This window comes from Lissotriton vulgaris, chromosome 3_1 (genome assembly GCF_964263255.1).
Source record: "Lissotriton vulgaris chromosome 3_1, aLisVul1.2, whole genome shotgun sequence".
Classification (NCBI taxonomy): domain Eukaryota; kingdom Metazoa; phylum Chordata; class Amphibia; order Caudata; family Salamandridae; genus Lissotriton; species Lissotriton vulgaris.
Window position 1 is genome coordinate 1,035,866,071 of NC_141689.1, and position 17,372 is coordinate 1,035,883,442.

The 17,372-nt window shown below is 44.7% G+C and overlaps 1 protein-coding gene across 1 annotated transcript in view; it reads right to left on the reverse strand.

Moving 5' to 3' along the window:
* Positions 1-17,372, reverse strand: part of SYNPO2 (synaptopodin 2) — a 788,878-nt gene that overhangs the window by 499,502 nt on the left and 272,004 nt on the right. The gene's annotated exons all lie outside the window — the stretch shown is intronic.

Below are 17,372 nucleotides of genomic sequence, written 5' to 3' on the forward strand. Positions count from 1 at the left end.
AACACAAATTCTTAATCTTCATTATGTTTGCCAGCTGCAACCAATGGCGACAGCCATAACGAGGAGTCTATTTGTTCAATTATACCCCTTCTGCACAACGATTCCAATTCTTTCTCCAGATCCTCCCTTATGCTAAAGCGTACATTTCTCAATTTATGCTTAACAGGCCTTACTCCCTCCTTAACTTTGATTCTGTGCTTAATGGTCCTGCAAGAAGCCTAATTGAATAACCAAGTCTTCTGCTTTTTGCGGAATTCAAGAAGTGAAGAGGTCCTGATGTGTTGGTGCTAGGATTTGACGGCTTGGTCAGAGAATGCTTGACCTTCCGTACTGCTTCTGTAGATGCAGGTCTGTGTGCTAATTTGAATGATGTTGAGCAAAGTTGTCTAATGGGTTGGTGGAAGTGATGCTGGTTATTGAGGTATGTGGGTCCAAGGCCCAATATACGTGCTGAGATTGGAATCTCACTATAACCCAACAAGAAGTATTTGATCAATGCTGGCACTTCAAGAGAATGGCACAGTGAGGTAGGTCAATAGACATTTAAGGTCATATTTATCATTTGGTTGCCTTGCCCTTGTGTCACGCATGGTGTCGCAAGTGCAACACAATCCTTAAGTCAGATTTACCAAGTACTGCAAGGTCCCCTTTCATGGTCCTGCGTTGCTAGGTAAATCTGGAGTAACATAAGGCTGCGCAAGTCACTACCTTGCGTTTCTCTGCCCTGGGAAGGTGCACCACGGGCGGAACATTGGTGTTCCAGTCTTCTATGTCTACCCTCAATGGCACAGGAAGGAGTAACCAGAAAATTTCAAGTGAGAGTCAGGATAAAGGAGAAAGCAGGAGAGAAGAAATGAGCATCAGGTATGCTTCTAGTGATACATACGGAAACTAGCGAGAGAAAAATAATCAGTTTTTGACAAACAAATCCAATATGTGCTCCACTGATGAATATCAAGTATGTGTGACCAATTAGTTAAAAAATAAGGCAAATATGTGGTGTCTCCTGTAAAAAAAGAAACAATCAACGGGCAGAATTGGTGGTTAAGTAAGTGTGGAATGTGGCTATAAAACAGAAAGGCTGGTTGAAAGGCATTGCAATAATATGTGAGGAAGATGTGGATGAAAGTCATTTTATACCTTCCAGGTATTCCTAATTAGTTGTGCAATTTGACGTTTACAACTAATCAATACATGTTGAACATGCTATTATCATTTATTTCCCATATTAAACCTCCAGACGTCCAATGTATTTAAAAAGCAAATTGAAAAAAAACGATCTCTCTGGAAAATAACAGAAACATAAATGGATACTAGGATACATGTCAAGCTAAAATATAGTGCTAAATTATTCATTTGTGGAATTGCGCATAATTTTGCGTAGTTTTACCAGAAATGTCATGGCAGTACTTAAAAGTAAATTACACAAATTTCGCACACCACTAATCTTGAGCACAAATACATTTCACAGTTCCGGACATTAATTCACAATGAGCTGTGAAGCAGAACATTTCTTCACACTTGACTCAGCCACTTTAAGAAAGTGTCTATGCCCAAAGTATTATTAACACTGCTTCTAATCCTAACCCTACCCTAAGGAGTAGCCTTTACACTAAGGGCCATTTGTTATTCTTTCTATAACCCTAATACTGACCTTAATATAACCCTAACATCAGCGGCCAACATCATTTAAAAGTGGGGATGTGAGAGGGGTGCAGGGGTGCGGGGGATCCTGGGGGAGGGGGGGGGAACGCACAGGGGATTAATAAATATAAATGTACTTCATGATGATGCCTGCCCCGCCTCTCAGAGCTTCTCTGCTCTGCTGCTCTCAACAGACCCTGGGACAGCATTACGGACTCCCCATTCAATTCCCATACTTCTCTCAAGCATGAGAGCAGCACAGAGATTGGCCTGAGTAAGCTGAAAAGACTCTTCTTCAAGCGCAGGGGTTCTGTGCTGTTTCTCCAACCAGGCTGTACAATACATCCGGGTTGGAGAAAGCAAAGTGCGCATGTCGGTTTGGCCGACCTAAGACGGCCAGCCAAACTGACATGTCACTTACAAGTGCACATACCACTCCTCCTTCCATCTCCCAGGGCCCTGCCCTGCCCCTCCCTGCACACGTTGGCTCAGAGGCAGTATCTAAAAAATAAAACAATAGTAAGATATAATTGTATTTTTCAGTTGCTGGCTCTGAGCCAGTGGGGTGACACTCTTCCGCCATTGTGGAGAAGCCGCCACTGAACCCTATCCTTTTGTTAGAAGTAAGGCTCTCGCTCCCCTTCATCCAAATCTCAATGTTTTGGGGCATTTGGTAAGATAGTGTCCTGTACCTTCATCACATTTTCAACCTGGATAGCATTGAAGTTAAATAAAGCATTCTAAAAATTTGTGCTAGATACAAAAATATTAGCAGCCTATTGTTTCCATTGACTTGTGCTAATAGCACAGTTACGGTATGACAGAATATGTCACAAGCATCCTTATGTACTACCACATGCACTGTTGCATTTGGTAATGCTGGCTCATTTAGCATCTAAATGAGCTCAGCAGCAAGCAGTGGAGCTTTTTTGGACTGAGCAAATTTTAATAGTGCTGCCGAAATCCCACAAAATTGTGAATTTTGCATTGCATGAAATTTACAAAATGTGGGAAATGTCATCAATTTCATACTTCACGATTATGAGCGCTGGAACTGGTTCGGCAGAAAATGTCTCTCATGTATGTAAAAACTGCCGGGTGCTGAAATCAGTCTCCTGTTAGTATGTCGCCTAACTGTTGTGGACAAGGTATGTCCTAGCATACAAAAACAACTGAGATACACAGCACCACATTTCGTGCTTTTTGTGAAATTTGGTATTATGTTTAAAAACGTTTACAAAAAAAATACTGTTTCGCTCACCCCGGTACGTATACGTATGGTTCCCCCTCTCATAAAAAAGGCGTCGTTCTCACAACAGCGAGAACTCATTTTACTCTGAGGAGAAATCACACGAATGCAGCAAAGGGCTCGCATCCACGATTTGGAAAGTGTGCCCGCCAGCTTCTACACAGTATTTCCATCTTTAATCCGGTCCCAGGAACACAATAAACACCAGCAAACAGCATTCACTATTAAACAATAGTCCATCTCTGCACAAAAGAGCACCAAGACGAAGAAAGTGCTACTGTGCACCCACAATGGTTGAAAGCCCTACACAATACCTGTACCAATACCAGAGACTGAAGGTCCTATACAATACCAGTACCAATAACACATGTTTTGGAGCAGACACACACCAACGTCACACCTTTTTGATCAGTTGAAATGTAATTTTTTGCTGTGTGGTGTTTGCTCCATCTTGCAACCTATAAATTACAGTTGATCAATTTTTAATTAAAAACACATGTGTGCAGTTGTGAGCTTAGAATATCCTGACAGTTTTTACTAACACAAACTCTACCACCCAAAAAATCTGTTCATATTATCCCTTAAAATGCCTAGAACAAATTCTAATTCCTTCCACGAAAACTGTTTCACATAAGCAGGACCCAAAATACTTTAGTGCAGCAAGCATATGTTCCTATATCATGGATTTACCTTTACAAGCTTCTGAGTAGCACAAAAATGAAATCCCTGGAATATAAACGAGCTTGGCTTATGCTTGGTTACAATGTTATGAGTCATTGAAAGTTACATGGAGGGGCTCTAGTTTGTCGGATTTGTTGAAAAGAACTGCTACATGTAAAGCCTCTGAGGAACAATGTCAGCCCAGAGAACCTAACCGGTTGTAAATGGATATGAAGATATCAAATGCTCCGTAATTGCTAGTGACAATGATTTGCAGTGCTTTATGGTTTGGTGGGAAAATGTACTTGGCTGATGTAGTGTTTTCCATTTTTATGCTTCCCCTGAGAAGGCCTTGAAGCAGTACTGAAAATAAATTGAAGGAACAGGCATGCAGGAACGTGTCATCCCTTCGGTAGAAATACTTTAAAAGAGTTAGTGCTACATTAACAGCAGTAGCCTCACAAGTCTAACACACAAAATGGCTGCCGAAGTATTGTTGTTAGCTAGTCTATGCTACAACTGTCATAAACGGTAGTCAAGGATTGACCCGCAGCTTTTGACTTCAAGGGGAAGAGCTGGCAGTGTAAAGTGTACTTTTTTTAATGAGTTGAAGATGTGAATTTTGTGAATGCAAATCCTACTATGGGGGAATAGGTATCACAACTCAGAAGAACATTTTGACTTAGGTTCCGATCACAACCCCAATCTTGCTGTGGGTGCAAAATTGGGTTTCCACTCAAAATAGAATTATGGCATCTGGGATTTGAAGCTGGGGAGGCCTGCAGCAAATCACAGCGGCATACAACACAAGTGCAACGTTTCCAAAAGTGGGAATGGGGATAACGGGGTAAACTGTTTTTGCGCAGCGCAGCAACCAAAGTACCAACGTACATGGTGCAGAGTGTGCTGAATTAGCGGTTCCCGGCTGGCACCAGGGGTTGTTGCTCTTTGAGCAGAACCACTGCTCGTGGGAGTCCCAGTCTTTAGATGAGCAAGGCAGTCAGGTCCTCCAGGGTTATTAAGGTTTCTGACCACTGGAGACGCCGGGTTTAGCAGGAGCAGGTTCAAGGATCAACAGGCTTGTAGAGCTGGGGCCAAGTCAGTTGGTGCCGTCCTCTTGTTAGCAACTGCACGGCAGGTCTTCTGTCTTCTTGTTCTTCTTCTTGTTTCAAAATCGGGATCTGAGGAAGGAAGGTTCAGGGTGCCCCTAAATATAAAATTTATAGAGGTGTTACAGGTAGGGCAAGGGCAGGGACCAATGGGTCCCTGTACTGGGGTGAGTACACCCCCTATCCTGCCACTCTCCAGTGGGAGGGGGGCAGGAGCCTAGCTCTGATTGGGTAGGGCTCCCCATTCTCAAAATGGCGAGAGCCCTGAGGGGTAGGGTTGGCAGAGGCTGGCACACCCCCTTTGTTTTTCCCACCTGTCTTCCCGCCAGTGAGTTGGGGTCGGAATCGGTGGAGGCCAGTTGCTGAGTACAGCAAGTGGCCTGGAGAAGCTCACAAAGGTGGCATGCCTTTGAAGCTCCCCCTGCCCACTCTGGGGGAGGAGACCTAGCACCTTGACCCCGGATGTTCATTGTTGCTGGCCCAAGATTGCGGAGGGCTCCCTACCCAGGGGTCCAGCAACATGTCTGCTGGGTGGCAGCCTAGGAAGCCTCTCAGTCAAGACACAGGATGTGGGTTAGTTTCAGGGGGCAACTCTAAGTTGCCCTCTGGTGTGCACTTTACTTTAAATCCCACACTGGCATCAGTGTGGATTTAATGTGCTGAGAAGTTTGATACTAAGATTCTCAGTCTTCAGTATAGCCATCATGATGCTGTGGAGTTCGTAATGACAACCTCCCAACACCATATACTCTTAATGGCAGAACAGCACTTCAGTGCCCAGGAATGGACCTGGGTACTGTAGGGGTGCAGGGCTCATGCACCTGTACCCTCACCACTGGCATCGGGCACCCAGCTAGAGGGGTGACTGAGGTATGCTGGGGCAGTGTGTTGTGGGCATGGCACACAGGGATGTGTGCCATGTCGACTCTTTGTTTTGTTCTGTACCAAGTCACTCAGCCTGCAAAGGCAGTGTGTGTGTGTGTCAGGGTACAGGGCCTCTAAGGGTGGCACAAGGAAGGGCTGCAGCCCTTAGTGGTCTTCTATGGTCACAGTGCCCTGGGTACCTATGGTACAATTTACCAGGGGCTGACCTGCAGCCAGAGATTCCAACTGGGTTAGTTTTTGGGGAAAGAACACAAACCCTGGGAACCTGATTGGCAGGGACCCAGGGTACACCAAGGAAAAGTCCATCAGTTATCAGGCAAAAAGTGTGTGGGGGGGGGGGGTTACTGCAACAGAAACTCACTTTCCTACAGGAGGTGGAGCAAGGCGTCGATGAAGGCGGCTGGGATAATGGAAAGTTACCCAAAGCTTGTAGGAGGTGCCTGTATAGAGTGGATGCTTTTGTACTAATGAAGTTAGGGACAGTTGACACTTCTCTTGCAGATGCTTCAAGGCACAGACCTCTCTCAGTGATTGTGGTATTAGGCTATATGATAATAGTCAGAGATTTCTCTTAGGAGGACTCTGCCGGCTGACACCTTTTATGCTTTCATTTCAACTACACATAGTTTAGATTCCCCCTTTAAGTAGAGTCGGGATAGTTAGGGAACTCTGAGAGTTTTCCTTTAAGGAGTTCGATTCAATCTAATTTACATGTTTTTTCTTTTAATAACTTATGTGGCAATAATTGAGTTGGTAGTTTTCCTTTTATTGTATAGGGTGAATCTATTCCGGAGATTTGGCTTCATCCTATTCTCTTTGTACTTTTATACGATCATGCTAAGATTTATATATCTGAACTGTTTCAAAATTGACAATAAACTGAGTAATCCGAATCTAGTTGTGGACCTGAATTCCTGAGAAATTGCTGTCTTGAGGCTAATGGGATGAGAAGTTTCTTACCGCTCATGCTGCTTAACAAGAACTATCGACCAAAAGTAAAGGAGAAAAATTTCCACGCTAGCACGGGCATAGGATTAGTTGCAAGAATAACCGTTAAATACAAAATCCTATCGCTAGACACATTTTTAAATTACACTGGATGTGTGATATGCAGTGTAGCACTAATGCAATGTTTGAAATATCTAGAGATATTAAAACATTTCCCAAAGTTAGCACCTGCTACTAGGTGTCGTTATTTTTTTAAGCAAATAACTTTCTGGCAATCCTACTCAGTTGGGTTTCGCGTAAAAATGTTCCTACAGCCAAAAAGGAGCCTAAAACAGTAGTTATTCACTGCAGATCAGAGCTGTAGTAAGTCTAGCACCACACAAGGCCAACCAATGGTACTACAACACCCTCTCATAAAACGTAATGGAGGTAGGGACTGAACATAAAACCCTACAGGAAATATTGGTAAATTAAATTAAATAATTTAAAATAGTTCAAAATATAAATATATTTAATTTAATTTTCAAAATATATCAAAATAAAACATTTATTATTTAATAATCACTTATTATGACAGAGAATCAGTGTTGCAACGCCCTACTGGACAACCTACCACTGCTTATGACCCCCTTCCCATAGGACCCTTGCTTCCAGTGACCCATATGATGACAGCTGTTTTGTGCCATTGCCCTTGCTTGTGAGTGTTTGTTAGGGCAAGATGAAAAACGAATTTATTTTGGTTCCTGTTTACAGAGAATTACTTGCAAAAACGGAACAGTGAGGAACCGAAACTGCCTTAATTGAACTGACCGACACCATCAAAACGCTGCAAGATCAAAGGAAGAAGGCCATTCTGATCCTCCTTGACCTCACGGCAGCGTTCAACACCATATCCCATTCCATCCTGATCAGCAGATTAATGGACATCGGCATCTCTGACTCAGCCCTATCATGGATCAGATCTTTTCTCAGCGATAGGTCCCAAACTGTCGCCCTGGGCCCTTTTCAATCTAATGAGAAAATGCTTTCTTCCGGAGTCCCCCAAGGGTCCATCCTAAGCCCCCTCCTTTTTAACATTTACCTCATCCCTCTCCTCACCCTGATAGAATCATTCGGCATAACTGTCACCTCATATGCCGATGATACTCAGTTGATCATCCCCCTAGACGACAACTCCAACAAGGCAGAGCTCAATCTTAAACACTGCCTAACTGCTGTATTCCAATGGATGGACTCAAACCACCTCCGTTGCAACTCAAATAAAACTGAGATCCTCCCCATCGGAAAGAACGCCTCTTTCTGTCCTGCCCTTTGGTGGCCTGACAATTCTGCTGCCCCCCCCCCAGACCGTCACTACTGCAAGAAACCTCGGGGTACTCTTTGACTCTGATCTTTCATTTGACCATCATGCCACGACCGTGGCCGGCAAATGCTTCGGCATAATTAAATCCCTGAAAAAGTTCTTCGACTTTCTCCCCCTAGACTCTAGGAAAACGGTAACAGTAGCCCTCATTCTCTCGCGCGTGGACTACTGTAACGGCCTCCTGGCAGGAACCAAGAAGTCCACCCTCTCCAAACTCCAAAGTGTTTTACACACTGCCGCCCGCCTTGTCTTAAAATTACCTCGCAAATCCTCAATCTCCGCAGCCCTAAAGACCTTACATTGGCTTCCCCTGCATAAGAGAATACTCTTCAAGATTCTCACCGTTGCCTTTCGGGCCTTTAACAAAACAGGTCCCATCTATCTTACCAGACGCTTCCCACACTACAACCCAAGTCGTTCCCTTCGCTCTGCCCAAGAAAATTTCATGACCTCCACCAGGTTCAACCTGAAGTCTAAAGGCGGTAAACCCTCAGCACCCTGGCTATCAAAACCTGGAACAGTATGCCTAGACATCTAAGACTTCAGACACTTGAGAAGCCTTTTAGAAAACTTCTCAAAACATGGATTTTCAATCTTCCCGACGATTGGACCAAAGCTTCCATCTAGCCTCCCCCCTACCACTCTGCGACCTGGCTTCAAGGACTTTCAGCGCCATGATGCTCCTTCCGGAGCGAACGCCGCGCTATATAAATACCCCTCCAAATATCCAAATATCCAAAAGGCTGGCCAATTGTAGCCTCTGCAATAAAGAAGTGCATGTACGGTGTCTGGCTATGTTAGTGTTTTTTCCCGCTCTTGCCACTAAGGTTCATCCTCTCACCCTCAGAAACAGGCACGTAGGGACTGAGAGCCATGAAACATAAAGCACAATGTAGGTAAGCCTCACCTTGGGAAGGGACAGAACAGTGAGCTGTACCTAAGCAGATAGGACAGGTCCAGATCGTAAAGTGCTGTCTATGGAGAAGAGTTGAGTTAAAAAGGAGCAAGGTAGGAGTAGGTAGTGCTTATTCTAGTTAGTGTTTTAACAGTTAGTACCTGTCTCTGGACTGTATAGAAGCAGACCACAACTGGAAACAATGGAGGGCTGGGTACCCCAAGGAAAGACACACCATTATCTTCTAAGAGCAGGACACAGTGTCCACACTTGAAGATCATAGATGACCATAGAAGACCATAGACGACCATAGAAGACCATAGGAGACAATAGATGACCATAGAAGACCATAGATGACCATAGAAGATCATAGATGACCATAGAAGACAATAGATGACCATAGAAGACCATAGATGACCATAGAAGACAATAGATGACCATAGAAGATCAAAGATGACCATAGAAGACTATAGATGACCATAGAAGACAATAGATGACCATAGAAGACCATAGATGACCATAGAAGACCATAGATGACCATAGAAGACCATAGATGACCATAGAAGACAATCGATGACCATAGAAGACCATAGATGACCATAGATGACCATAGAAGACCATAGATGAACATAGAAGACCATAGTTGACCATAGATGACCATAGAAGACCATAGATGACCACAGAAGACCATAGATGTCTGATCAGATGTACGTGTACATTTTCAACAATTACAGAAGGTGGTCTTCTTCATAAGGAACAAAAACTACTCCTGAATGATCAAACATTTATGTTCTTTTTTAGAGATATCTTAGGTGGAACCGAAGAGAAGAAAATTCTGAACCAGCTAAGGTGGGAATCCCCAAAATGGTTAATAGAAACCTTGGGAAGCATTCACTGACAGCATCATCTGTCACTGACTGTCACTGTTCTCGAACAACTTTTCACATCTTTATTGATTTCACCAAGAAACAACTTTCTCTCTCCCTGATCTAACTAATACTCATGAGGAGAAAGAGTTACAAAGTGTGTCAGTGTAAGTCAGGCACCGAAATAAAGTATTTTTCATCCCAATTCTGCTATACAATGCCCCCTGTTCTCCACGATAACGCTGGTACTCAATGTTGTAGGTCGAGGTCTGAGTACTAGAGATTAAATTAAATAAATGGTTGGGTTTTTCAGTGAGTGGTTTCCTATTGATTCTGAGATACATTTCAGGAGTTGCATGACATGAAATGTAGGTGAACGTGGATTTGTGAACTTGGGTAAGTGCAATGGCAGTGCACACTACAAAATGAGTGGGTGTTATTCAGTGCCTAGTTTGGATGTGGTACCTTCGCCAAATGACTGTCTGACAGAAATATCTGGTTCAAAATATCTTTTACAAAACTTTCACCTCTGTGGAGATAATAATAGAAAATCCACACCGAGTGGGCTGATATTACTGTAAGTATATTTAGGCACGATATTTCTGTAAAAATGATATTTGTGCTAATAATATTCGGAATTACGGCTTTAATTTGTGTGGTGTCTGCAGGTGGTATGCATTGTCATTCATTTTTAGTGTGCAGGGACACAGAAGGAGGAAGGGAAAAACAAGGAAACAGCACCCATTTGAGAAACCAGGGATAAATAAACAGAATGCAAGAGTTAACTAAAGAGAAAGGAAGTGTGGGGTGGTGGTGAAAGAGTCATGAGATGGAAGGCTAGGCAGCTGTGGCATTTAGCAGCCCTGGTATTCGACAACACCCACATTGAACAACACCAGTGGTGGGCTTCTAACAAAAACTACACTCAATGTTTTTCAGTTTAAGCTCTGGTATTCGTGAGATTAGCTATGATGGTCATAAGTAATAATTATATATTAATTTCTGTCCTCAACCCATGGCCACTTACTCAAAAGCTCTCATGTGGTATGTTCATCGAGAGATGAGGAGAAACTATGATATTGTCCACATGGTCAGTCATCTTCTAACTTTTGGAGCTCCAGCCTAAGAAAATCTGGAAGTAGGGAGCAGATGGTGTGAGTGAGCATTACGCAGGCGAGCATTCGTAGTAGGTAAAGTCAGTATTATGTTACGTTAGCATAGGTCCTTAAAACTGTCTATTGCCAGAGCAAGATGAAGTAGAGTAGAAGACTACACTGACACATACACAATGATTTACCTCATCAAGCCGTAAGGACCTCAACACCATCCACTTTGGACAACACCTTGACTCTTTAAAAATGTCATCATTGGTACCCTCCACCTCTGAGCCCTTCCTTAGTGGACCCAATGTCTTTACAACATCCCTCTTTTTCTCTTCTCTGTATCCATTCTGCTTCTCTCTGTTCTCTCCATCACCTATCGCTCAATCGGCACATTGGCCCTTAACGTGTTTATGCAGTACCTCTTCCAGTGCTGACACTTTGTTACTCATTTTTATCCCTTTTTCTGATTTATGTAAAGCACTTTGACGCCTCATATGGAGTTGTTTGTGCAATGAAAGAATTAAAAAGACAACATGGATGTGCTGTAAAATGTCTGGCCAAGCTTTAAAGAAAAGTGACCTTTTTCCATTCTTGGCGACCAAACCTTTAAGTAGAGCACAAATGTTTGAATTATGCGGAGGGAGATGTCTCTCATACATTTAACAGACCCCCTGTCTCCCTGCCAGGAGAGGATGGATGAGCCAGTGTTTCAAATCAATCTGTTTACAGGGGTTTCTTTCCCAGATGCTAAACACACACAACGCTCACAATCAGCTTCAAGTAGTTGTTGTCGTCGGTTCCATAGAGCTCTGATATACAGCTGTGTCCAAGTTATTCTGTGAAGCAAGATTCCAAACACGCACTATGAGCAGGACTTCTAAAAACTGTCTGATGAAATGACATAGTGTAACACAGGATGCCTGAGAAGCAGGGTTTCCACGAGGCTTGATGCCCATGGTCACAAGAGTGCCTGCTGCCACATAAATAAATCCAGTATTTGTAAAGCGGAAACTACTCACTCTTAGGGGTCTCAAGGCGCTGGGGGCCATCATGCAAATTAAGTGAGCTATTGCCCAGAGTCACATGGTGCCCAGCTGATCTGCCACCGGAGTCAGGGATCGAACCGTAAGTCCTATATTTCGAAGTCAGCTGCCCTGGCCGCTGCACCACACCTGTCCACTTGAGGCTAGTTGGGATGGGACAGCATCCGGCTTCAAAAGGAGACAGCTGCTCCAGAGTGCATAGAGACTATGCACCAGTGCAAGCGAGCTAGGGAGGAGCTCTCGCATTGTGAGTAACTTAGCTTGGAGTGAGTGCTGAGCAATACATGACAGGTGACGGGTAAACCTGGCACGCCAGCTCCTGAAGAAGGTAATTTATGGTCCTCAATGTCTCACTCAAAACCTCTTAAGAATTCAGCAGTGCAGAAGCTATCTCAATCATAGCATGACTGTTTAATCGTATTTCTATTAAAATAGAAATTAAATTAAACAATCTATGTTATTTTGTACTTGCACTCATAAACTTTAGGATGATTCCAGCATCATTGATTGAAAACAATTCATTTAATAACAGAAGTAACACTGAAAAGGTATTTATAGTTAGAACTTTGGGCCAGATGTACAAAGGCTTTTTGTGGTCGCAAAGGACCTGATTCACAGAATTGTAGCATTTGCGATCTCAAAAATGCTTTTTACTGACTACACACCACAAATTGCAATTGAGTAAACCTTTACTGAATCACAATTTGGGTCTGTGACCCAATACCAATTCGGAATTAAGAAGAAGCGTTGACCCAATACAGATTCGGAAGTAATAAGGGGCGTGTTTAGGGGGTCTCCTCCAAATGCCGAATTGGAATTGTACGTATTCATACTTTTTGTCTGAAATCCAGTCGTAAAACATTAATATTTTACCAACTATAAACATGTAATGGTAACCCATTCGCAAATAGGAAAGGGTCCCCAAGAGACCCCTTCCTCTTTCAGAATGATGAAAACTATTTTTTCGAGAGGAAGCAGTGGTCATATGGACCACTACCAACTCTTAAAACAATTTTACTTTAACTTTACATTTCTTTAAACGCATCCTGTTTTCCTTTATGGAAAAGGGGTTGCAATTTAAAAAAGACTGCTTTATTTAAAAGCAATCACAGACATGGTGGTCTACTGATCTCAGCAGGTCACCATTTACGTGATGGCTGCGATTAGGAATCATTATTTCGCAAACCAATCTATTAGCACAAAGGCAGGTTTGCAAAATACTTCACTGGTCACAAAATACTGGTCACAGTATTTTGCAACCAGTGCTTCGTATCTCTATCCCATAGTTTACAAAAAAATCAAAACCATCTCTAGTTTCTCTAATTTCAGTTAAGCTAGGCATAACAATCAACATTTGTGAAACCAGACGATCTAATTGCACAACTTTAAATGTATTTATATTTGAAACTTTCTCTGCTCTTTTAACCTCTTTGACGCGGCGCAAATTCTGCTGCGGTACGGCGGAATTTGACTCGTGCGCAGTTCGGACGACCCCCGGCTGTCCGACGCACACGAGCACCGTGACGTCAGACGGCAGGGGGCAGTCTGACATATGGAAGAGGTTAAAATGGTGCTTTCAAGTCATGCACTTTTAAGAAACCCAAATTTGTAAAACTGTGAATGTTTCTCACGGGTAAGATAATCTTACATAGATAGATATCACAACTGCAGTTATAGTGTGATTGAGTAAAAGACATAGGTATGCACTGTGTTCTGATGTCCTCTGCATTCCCTGTTCACCCTGGTTTTGCTTGCTTCAGTGCTTAATTTGTACCAAAAAAAAATATTAGTATAGGGGCTCATATTCCTAGGAGCATGCCACCAGCACAGCTGAATGCTGAAATTCTTGATTCCACCTCATCACTCTTTTTTTCCACCACCCTACACGTCCTGTTTCCTTATCTCACTCTACCGGGTTCTTTTTGTTTTTCATGCTTGCTTTCTACCTGTGTCACTGTTTTCCTGTTTTTTCCTGGTTACTGTTTTTCTCTTCCTCCTCCTTTTTAGGTCGAGCCTTGTGCTGCGTGCATGCGCTGCTTGCTAGACTTTTAGTAAGGGCTTCAGAAAGCTCACCAAGCTCACCACACGCTCGTGCGTGTTTTTTTGTTTTTTCTCACAGGCTATTGGGCTTTGCGTGCGTCTTTCTAAGAAAGACAGCATGCAATTGGGCAAAGGCGGGTGCATGTCCCGCCTTTGCTCCGCTCACGGCTTATTGCCTGCGGTTACCCGCACAGGCACCATCTGTTTTGAATTATCGTGCCCAGACACGGGCGCGATAATTGAAAACAGATCGCTCGCTGTGGCTCCGTGCACGCGCACCAAAAGCGAACTACCACAAGCTCTTTCCGTTCTAAAATGCCCACTAGACTGGGAGTGTCGGGCCAGCCCCACAGCACAAAGCCCCCGCTTCAATCCCCAAGACACGGTGTCTGCTCGGTCAAGCAGCGAGCGAGGCCCCCACCAGCTTTGGCACCCTCAGGCTGAGTCCCTGGGTCTAGCCAGGATCAGCGTTCATGATACAGAACACTGGCTGTGCAGTGTTCTGCCTCCGGCTGCGCTGTCTTCCTTCGTTTCGATTTAACAGGCCCACCCAGTCCTGGTGAGGGCACCCCCTCCTGGATCCAATCCCAGAGCACTAATGATTAGACTGTTTAATTCGACTGTTACACTTCCGGGATCGGGATCTCATCCGACACGAAACCCGCAAGCTCTCGGACCTGGCATTCGACAATGTACGAGTAATAATTTTCCCCGATTATACCGTGGTGGTGCAGTGCCAAAGGAACTCTTTGCCAGCTCTGTGAATAAGATGTCAGGTAATCCCTCATTTTCCCTGATTGTCTCTGCGGCGTGCGGGATGGCGTCTCCACTGTCCCGCAACAGGTCCTAGGAATTTACCCCCAACAGGGCCCCGAAAGCAGATGTGGACCCTCAGCTAATGTCTACAGAAGCACGCAATAAGGTAAGATCTGCTACTATGGTATCAATTTTGTATTCCAAAGAGGTCCAACAGCTTTTTGATGGCCACTAGGACAGTGTCCACTTTACCTTCAAAGGAGGTGGAGTCATTGGTGAGCTCTGGCTGGCCAGCTCCTCCAGCCGCTAGCTGGGAGGCATAGTCAGACCAAGTGGGGGTGCAATGCGCACTGGAGAATAGGCGTCCCATGACGAGCGGCAGTTGCGTGGTCCGCTGAGGTGAACCTGCTTGCGTGTGCCAGATGGATTGGATGAGGCACCGCAGCATGGGCAGCCCTTATTATAGTAGTGACAAAGAGTGGTTATCGTAGCAGGTAGTGGGGAACATTAAACAAGGTTTAAAAGAAGCGTCTGCATGCAAGCCATGGTGACCAATCGACGTAGGTGTTGTGGGCGGAAACAGCATACGGGGGGCCCGCTTGCACACCTGGGACCCAGCTGACTGGCATGCAGCACGAGCAGTCCCCCATTTTCAATCAAAGTGTGTTGGTGATCTGGTCTCCAGCTCCTCCGGGTCTAAGGGGTGTGGCGCACCCTTTGCCAGGCAGCAATGGCACAGTGGAGGTAAGATCAGTTCCAGGCATAGGCAACCAGCCACAAGTTACAAAGCAGGAGGGTAGCTGAAGCTAACGTTTCATCTACGTTGTCGGAGGAGGGTGAGATCCCCTCCCCCCCTGGGGCACAACACCTCTCAAGTCAGTGACCCCTGCAGGGTTTCTTGGGAGCCTGGCGCCGGGATGCCTTTCCATAAGCGGGCTGTGGGGCCCGGTGGCCACAGCCTGGCGGATCCCGGGGTGCCGGTGGGCTCGCTGCAGGATGTGAGCGCCCGATCCCTGCTGCTGGTTCTGCAGCAGCTGTCCGAGCTCTCCCGCCAGGCTGGCAGCATCTTCAAGGAGCTAGATGTGGAGGTGGGCGTGGTAAGCCTGCTGGGGGCCCGTCTGGAGCACTGCCTCAGAGCCCTGGTGCACAGCACCCGCCGGCTGGACCACCAGAAGGTGCCCGTCTGTAAGTGATGAGATGTTCTGCCTTGTTCAGAGTCGGCACGTTATCTTTGTGTGTGTAAACCTCCAAATGTAGAAACACGTGCTGAGACTTAGAAGAACTACATGTAGTATTTAAGCAGACAGTTCTTCAAGTGACACTTTTTTATATGTTTTTCACATTTCGGATAGGTTGGATTCCATTAGTGAGACGTTATAGCGCTTTGTATACAGAGTGTAAAATATGCATGGCATTTGTAGTATTCCATATATGTTCATATTTAAATGTACATCCCCTTAAGTCGGCTGCCAAAGCACATTTCCGGATGGCTCGTGTTACACCTTGGTGGAGTGCGTGGTTGGCATAGTGTTGTATATGCTGTGTGTGAAGCCCTTTGGTGTCGTGCCGAGCGACCAGAGAGCTGCTCTTGTCTCTTGGCGCAGTGTTCAGTAGCATGATAGTCAGGGCAATGCCACTACATTTATATGATGCCACATATTCCATCATTTGCTGCATCTCTTTATATAAGGCACAGGACATGACACAAGTTGAAAGGATGAAATATATTTTATGAAGAGTTAACCCATCACTCTTTTTCAGAACTATAGCAAATCGACAAGCAGTTGTTTTGAGCGAAAGCAAATCTGTTACGATTGTTTTTACGAAAGGGTATTTATGCTGGCGGCTACTTGTGAAGGGCTGATAATATGGTCTTCTTACTTCTCACTCTGTCTTCTTTTGATGGCGTTAGTTTTGGCCTACCTGCGAATACATCCTAGCGATTGTTAAAAACATGGGCGTTTGTAATTGCAATCGCCTTTAGTCTGACCGACCAGCATTGCTTTGAGATACCTACTTGTCCTCCGGCTCCTGAAAGAACTGTTTTTTATCAAACTGACCAAAAGCAAATCGACGCGTTCTGCAGAGGTCCTGCAGCTTTAAATCTTCAACAAAGCGCGCCAGTTCTCCTGCCCTGACAAGTGATTACGACTGTGACTATGATGGATCAGTGAGCCCAAGTTATACATTTACTTCATTCCCCCTGACGCTGCTAGTTTTCGTATCTCTTGTGGTCACAGCGGTTACACAGAGAAAAAAACAAGCATTGGCATAGCCAATAGGTCTCGCTTTTGGGACCTTATAAGTATTTAGTTATGCAGCACGATATCCTTGCATGGCTAAACACTTATAAGGTCCCAAAGGCGAGAACTATTGCCATGATTACTTTCGGTAATCCCCATTACTCTTAGTCCTACTCGTCCTCGACCCAGTCATCACACATGAGGTATTCCACAAGACAGGAAACGCTTTTAAGACTCCACCCACCCTCCTGCCAGGTGCTATAACATACCTCACCACCAGAAGAACATCCTGACATACCAAGCAACAAAGGCCTGGAACGGGAGGGCGGGCGGGAAGTAAGACTGGGTCGAGGACGAGTAGGACTAAAAGTAATGGGGATTACCGAAAGTAATCATAGCATTACCTCTACGTCCCTCGTCCTCGACCCAGTCATCACACATGAGGAATACCAAAGCAACCCCCATGAAGGCCTTTGGCACACCACACACTGAAACAGACCAGACACCAAGGAGTGAGGCAAGTGAAATGTTTAATAACAAACAGATTCAGACAGAGGGGGGAACCCCC